We start from the raw sequence: 7,517 nt of genomic DNA, 5'->3' as shown, positions 1-7,517 counted from the left end.
TTCCTGTCTGACCTGTGATGATCCTGTCTGACCTGTGATGTTCCTGTCTGACCTGTGATGTTCCTCTCTGACCTGTGATGTTCCTCTCTGACCTGTGATGCTCCTGTCTGACCTGTGATGTTCCTGTCTGACCTGTGATGATCCTGTCTGACCTGTGATGATCCTGTCTGACCTTTGATGTTCCTCTCTGACCTGTGATGTTCCTGTCTGACCTGTGATGATCCTGTCTGACCTGTGATGACCGTCTGACCTGTGATGTTCCTGTCTGACCTGTGATGATCCTGTCTGACCTGTGATGATCCTGTCTGACCTTTGATGTTCCTCTCTGACCTGTGATGTTTGTTCCATTACACCAGAGTGCAGTGTATGAGGAGCCTGGAGCAGCGCCATCTAGTGGTGCCAGTGCTGAACTGTCTACAGTGGAGATGATTTCTGAGGCTCGCGCTCCAGCGTTTCTGATCTATCTCCTCAGCACTGAATTCTGTACAGTGGAGGCTATAATGAGGTCCTCAAAAAATCACCTCCGATATAGATGCAGCCCCGTGCACACAGCTGCGTCTTGTTGTGGGCTGTGTCACATGGGAGCGTCCGACCACACAATGTCACATGATCACACGATGTCACATGACCACAACTTCATCATATGGCGGGATCACGTGATCATGACATCATCACAGGTCCTTGTACAAATGAAGTGTCCGCAGAGAAGAAAGTGACGAAAAATGACTCTGTGAGAGAGCGAGAGCGGAGTATACGGTATATACCTGTAGTGTGTATATTATATATACGGTGTGAGCGGAGTATATGGGGTGTGGGGAGTATACGGTATATATACCTGTAGTGTGTATATTATATATACGGTGTGAGCGGAGTATATGGGGTGTGGGGAGTATACGGTATATATACCTGTAGTGTGTATATTATATATACGGGGTGAGGGGAGTATACGGTATATACCTGTAGTGTGTATATTATATATATGGTGTGAGCGGAGTATATGGGGTGTGGGGAGTATACGGTATATATACCTGTAGTGTGTATATTATATATACGGGGTGAGGGGAGTATACGGTATATACCTGTAGTGTGTATATTATATATACGGTGTGAGGGGAGTATACGGTATATATACCTGTAGTGTGTATATTATATATACGGTGTGAGCGGAGTATATGGGGTGTGGGGAGTATACGGTATATATACCTGTAGTGTGTATATTATATATACGGGGTGAGGGGAGTATACGGTATATATCTGTAGTGTGTATATTATATATATACGGTGTGAGCGGAGTATATGGGGTGTGGGGAGTATACGGTATATATACCTGTAGTGTGTATATTATATATACGGGGTGAGGGGAGTATACGGTATATACCTGTAGTGTGTATATTATATATATGGTGTGAGCGGAGTATATGGGGTGTGGGGAGTATACGGTATATATACCTGTAGTGTGTATATTATATATACGGGGTGAGGGGAGTATACGGTATATACCTGTAGTGTGTATATTATATATACGGTGTGAGGGGAGTATACGGTATATATACCTGTAGTGTGTATATTATATATACGGTGTGAGCGGAGTATATGGGGTGTGGGGAGTATACGGTATATATATTCCTGTAGTGTGTGTGTATATTATATATAGGGGGTGAGGGGAGTATACGGTATATACCTGTAGTGTGTATATTATATATATGGTGTGAGGGGAGTATACGGTATATATACCTGTAGTGTGTATATTATATATACGGTGTGAGGGGAGTATACGGTATATATACCTGTAGTGTGTATATTTTATATATACGGTGTGAGGGGAGTATACGGTATATATACCTGTAGTGTGTATATTATATATACGGGGTGAGTGGAGTATACGGTATATACACCTGTAGTGTGTATATTATATATATGGTGTGAGGGGAGTATACGGTATATATACCTGTAGTGTGTATATTATATATACGGTGTGAGGGGAGTATACGGTATATATACCTGTAGTGTGTATATTATATATACGGTGTGAGGGGAGTATACGGTATATATACCTGTAGTGTGTATATTATATATACGGTGTGAGGGGAGTATACGGTATATACCTGTAGTGTGTATATTATATATACGGTGTGAGCGGAGTATATGGGGTGTGGGGAGTATACGGTATATATACCTGTAGTGTGTATATTATATATACGGGGTGAGGGGAGTATACGGTATATATACCTGTAGTGTGTATATTATATATACGGGGTGAGGGGAGTATACGGTATATACCTGTAGTGTGTATATTATATATATGGTGTGAGGGGAGTATACGGTATATATACCTGTAGTGTGTATATTATATATACGGTGTGAGGGGAGTATACGGTATATATACCTGTAGTGTGTATATTATATATACGGTGTGAGCGGAGTACATGGGGTGTGGGGAGTATACGGTATATATACCTGTAGTGTGTATATTATATATACGGGGTGAGGGGAGTATACGGTATATATACCTGTAGTGTGTATATTATATATACGGGGTGAGGGGAGTATACGGTATATATACCTGTAGTGTGTGTATATTATATATACAGGGTGTGAGGGGAGTATACGGTATATATACCTGTAGTGTGTATATTATATATACAGGGTGTGAGCGGAGTATACGGTATATATACCTGTAGTGTGTATATTATATATACAGGGTGTGGGGTGAGTATACGGTGTATATATACCTGTAGTGTGTATATTATATATACAGGGTGTGAGGGGAGTATACGGTATATATACCTGTAGTGTGTGTATATTATATATACAGGGTGTGAGGGGAGTATACGGTATATATACCTGTAGTGTGTGTATATTATATATACAGGGTGTGAGGGGAGTATACGGTATATATATCTGTAGTGTGTGTATATTATATATACAGGGTGTGAGGGGAGTATACGGTATATATACCTGTAGTGTGTATATTATATATACGGGGTGAGGGGAGTATACGGTATATATACCTGTAGTGTGTATATTATATATACCGGGTGAGGGGAGTATACGGTGTGTGGGGTGAGTATACGGTATATATACCTGTAGTGTGTATATTATATATACAGGGTGTGAGGGGAGTATACGGTGTATATATACCTGTAGTGTGTATATTATATATACGGGGTGAGGGGAGTATACGGTGTGTGGGGTGAGTATACGGTATATATACCTGTAGTGTGTATATTATATATGCGGTGTGTGGGGTGGGTATACGGTATATATACCTGTAGTGTGTATATTATATATACGGTGTGTGGGGTGGGTATACGATATATATACCTGTAGTGTGTATATTATATATACGGGGTGAGGGGAGTATACGGTATATATACCTGTAGTGTGTGTATATTATATATACTGTGTGAGGGGAGTATACGGTGTATATACCTGTAGTGTGTATATTATATATACGGTGTGTGGGGTGGGTATACGGTATATATACCTGTAGTGTGTATATTATATATACGGTGTGTGGGGTGGGTATACGATATATATACCTGTAGTGTGTATATTATATATACGGGGTGAGGGGAGTATACGGTATATATACCTGTAGTGTGTGTATATTATATATACTGTGTGAGGGGAGTATACGGTGTATATACCTGTAGTGTGTATATTATATATACGGTGTGTGGGGTGGGTATACGGTATATATACCTGTAGTGTGTATATTATATATACGGTGTGTGGGGTGGGTATACGATATATATACCTGTAGTGTGTATATTATATATACGGGGTGAGGGGAGTATACGGTATATATACCTGTAGTGTGTGTATATTATATATACTGTGTGAGGGGAGTATACGGTGTATATACCTGTAGTGTGTATATTATATATACGGTGTGTGGGGTGGGTATACGGTATATATACCTGTAGTGTGTATATTATATATACGGTGTGTGGGGTGGGTATACGATATATATACCTGTAGTGTGTATATTATATATACGGGGTGAGGGGAGTATACGGTATATATACCTGTAGTGTGTGTATATTATATATACTGTGTGAGGGGAGTATACGGTGTATATACCTGTAGTGTGTATATTATATATACGGTGTGTGGGGTGGGTATACGGTATATATACCTGTAGTGTGTATATTATATATACGGTGTGTGGGGTGGGTATACGATATATATACCTGTAGTGTGTATATTATATATACGGGGTGAGGGGAGTATACGGTATATATACCTGTAGTGTGTGTATATTATATATACTGTGTGAGGGGAGTATACGGTGTATATACCTGTAGTGTGTATATTATATATACGGTGTGTGGGGTGGGTATACGGTATATATACCTGTAGTGTGTATATTATATATACTGGGTGTGAGTGGAGTATACGGTATATATACCTGTAGTGTGTATGCTATATATACGGGGTGAGGGGAGTATACGGTATATATACCTGTAGTGTGTATATTATATATACGGGGTGAGGGGAGTATACGGTATACATACCTGTAGTGTGTATATTATATATACGGTGTGAGGGGAGTATACGGTATATATACCTGTAGTGTGTATATTATATATACGGGGTGAGTGGAGTATACGGTATATACACCTGTAGTGTGTATATTATATATACGGTGTGAGGGGAGTATACGGTATATATACCTGTAGTGTGTATATTATATATACGGTGTGAGGGGAGTATACGGTATATATACCTGTAGTGTGTATATTATATATACGGTGTGAGGGGAGTATACGGTATATATACCTGTAGTGTGTATATCATATATACGGGGTGAGTGGAGTATATGGTATATACACCTGTAGTGTGTATATTTATATATATGGTGTGAGGGGAGTATACGGTATATATACCTGTAGTGTGTGTATATTATATATACGGTGTGAGGGGAGTATACGGTATATATACCTGTAGTGTGTATATTATATATACGGTGTGAGGGGAGTATACGGTATATATACCTGTAGTGTGTATATTATATATACTGGGTGTGGGGTGAGTATACGGTATATATACATGTAGTGTCTATATTGTATATACGGTGTGAGGGGAGTATACAGTGGTGGCCAAAAGTATTGGCACCCCTGCAATTCTGTCAGATAATGCTCAGTTTCTTCCTGAAAATGATTGCAATCACAAATTCTTTGGTCTTATTCTCTTCATTTAATTTGCTTGCAAGGAAAAAACACAAAAGAGAATGAAGCAAAAATCAAATCATTGATCATTTCGCACAAAACTCCAAAAATGGGCCAGACATAAGTATTGGCACCCTCAGCCTAATACTTGGTTGCACAACCTTTAGCCAAAATAACTGCGAACAACCGCTTCCGGTAACCATCAATGAGTTTCTTACAATGCTCTGCTGGAATTGTAGACCATTCTTCTTTGGCAAACTGCTCCAGGTCCCTGATATTTGAAGGGTGCCTTCTCCAAACTGCCATTTTGAGATCTCTCCACAGGTGTTCTATGGGATTCAGGTCTGGACTCATTGCTGGCCACCTTAGAAGTCTCCAGTGCTTTCTCTAAAACCATTTTATAGTGCTTTTGGAAGTGTGTTTTGGGTCATTGTCCTGCTGGAAGACCCATGACCTCTGAGGGAGACCCAGCTTTCTCACACTGGGCCCTACATTATGCTGCAAAATTTGTTGGTAGTCTTCAGACTTCATAATGCCATGCACACGGTCAAGCAGTCTAGTGCCAGAGGCAGCAAAGCAACCCCAAAACATCAGGGAACCTCCGCCATGTTTGACTGTAGGGACCGTGTTCTTTCCTTTGAATGCCTCTTTTTTTTCCCTGTACACTCTATGTTGATGCTTTTTCCCATCTACTTCTGTCTCATTTGACCAGAGAACATTCTTCCAAAACGTTTTAGGCTTTCTCAGGTAAGTTTTGGCAAACTCCAGCCTGGCTTTTTTATGTCTCAGGGTAAGAAGTTGGGTCTTCCTGGGTATCCTACCATACAGTCCCTTTTCATTCAGACGTCGACGGATAGTACGGGTTGACACTGTTGTACCCTCGGACTGCAGGGCAGCTTGAACTTGTTTGGATGTTAGTCGAGGTTCTTTATCCACCATCCGCACAATCTTGCGTTGAAATCTCTCGTCAATTTTTCTTTTCCGTCCACATGTAGGGAGGTTGGCCACAGTGCCATGGGCTTTACACTTCTTGATGACACTGCGCACGGAAGACACAGGAACATTCAGGTCTTTGGAGATGGACTTGTAGCCTTGAGATTGCTCATGCTTCCTCACAATTTGGTTTCTCAAGTCCTCAGACAGTTCTTTGGTCTTCTTTCTTTTCTCCATGCTCAATGTGGTACACACAAGGACACAGGACAGAGGTTGAGTCAACTTTAATCCATATTAATTGGCTGCAAGTGTGATTTAGTTATTGCCAACACCTGTTAGGTGCCACAGGTAAGTTACAAGTGCTGTTAATTACACGAATTAGAGAAGCATCACATGATTTTTCAAACAGTGCCAATACTTTTGTCCACCCCCTTTTTTAGGTTTGGTGTGGAATTATATCCAATTTGGCTTTAGGACAATTCTTTTTGTGTTTTTTTTTCATTGAAGACAAATTAAATGAAGATAATAATGCCAAAGAATTTGTGATTGCAATCATTTTCAGGAAGAAACTGCGTATTATCTGACAGAATTGCAGGGGTGCCAATACTTTTGGCCACCACTGTATATCTGTAGTGTATATATTATATATGCGGTGTGAACGAGTATACGGGGTGTGGGGTGAGTATATGGTATATATACCTGTAGTGTGTATATTATATATACAGGGTGTGGGGTGAGTATACGGTATATATACCTGTAGTGTGTATATTATATATGTGGTGTGAGGGGAGTATACGGTATATATACCTGGAATCTGTATATTATATATACGGGGTGTGAGGGGAGTATACGGTATATATACCTGTAGTGTGTATATTATATATACGGTGTGGGGTGAGTATACAGTATATATACCTGTAGTGTGTATATTATATATACGGTGTGGGGTGAGTATACAGTATATATACCTGTAGTGTGTATATTATATATACGGTGTGGGGTGAGTATACAGTATATATACCTGTAGTGTGTATATTATATATACGGTGTGGGGTGAGTATACGGTATATATACCTGTAGTGTGTATATTATATATACGGGGTGTGGGGTGAGTATACGGTATATATACCTGTAGTGTGTATATTATATATACGGGGTGTGGGGTGAGTATACGGTATATATACCTGTAGTGTGTATATTATATATACGGTGTGGGGTGGGTATACAGTATATATACCTGTAGTGTGTATATTATATATACAGTGTGGGGTGAGTATACAGTATATATACCTGTAGTGTCTATATTATATATACGGGGTGAGGGGAGTACACTGGGTGTGGGGTGAGTATACGGTATATATATACCTGTAGTGTGTATATTATATATACGGTGTGAGCGGAGTATATGGG

The 7,517-nt window shown here is 39.9% G+C and overlaps 1 protein-coding gene across 9 annotated transcripts in view; it reads left to right on the top strand.

The window, feature by feature from the left end:
* Positions 1 to 618: 618 nt before the first annotated feature.
* Positions 619 to 7,517, top strand: part of LOC141190412 (uncharacterized) — a 260,923-nt gene continuing 254,024 nt past the window's right edge. For 5 of the 9 annotated variants that reach the window (XM_073661225.1, XM_073661226.1, XM_073661224.1 and 2 more), the window contains exon 1: positions 622 to 756. The gene's annotated coding sequence lies outside the window, so the exon portion shown is untranslated. Of the gene's footprint in view, positions 757 to 7,517 lie in introns of all 9 variants that reach the window. The other 4 variants (XM_073661223.1, XM_073661222.1, XM_073661228.1 and 1 more) reach the window with 1 other exon arrangement.

Source organism: Phyllobates terribilis, unplaced genomic scaffold (assembly GCF_046119375.1).
Source record: "Phyllobates terribilis strain yellow unplaced genomic scaffold, ASM4611937v1 Scaffold_2__4_contigs__length_985480577, whole genome shotgun sequence".
Classification (NCBI taxonomy): domain Eukaryota; kingdom Metazoa; phylum Chordata; class Amphibia; order Anura; family Dendrobatidae; genus Phyllobates; species Phyllobates terribilis.
The sequence above is the reverse complement of the archived record's forward strand: the minus strand, read 5'-3'. Positions and strand labels throughout refer to the sequence as shown.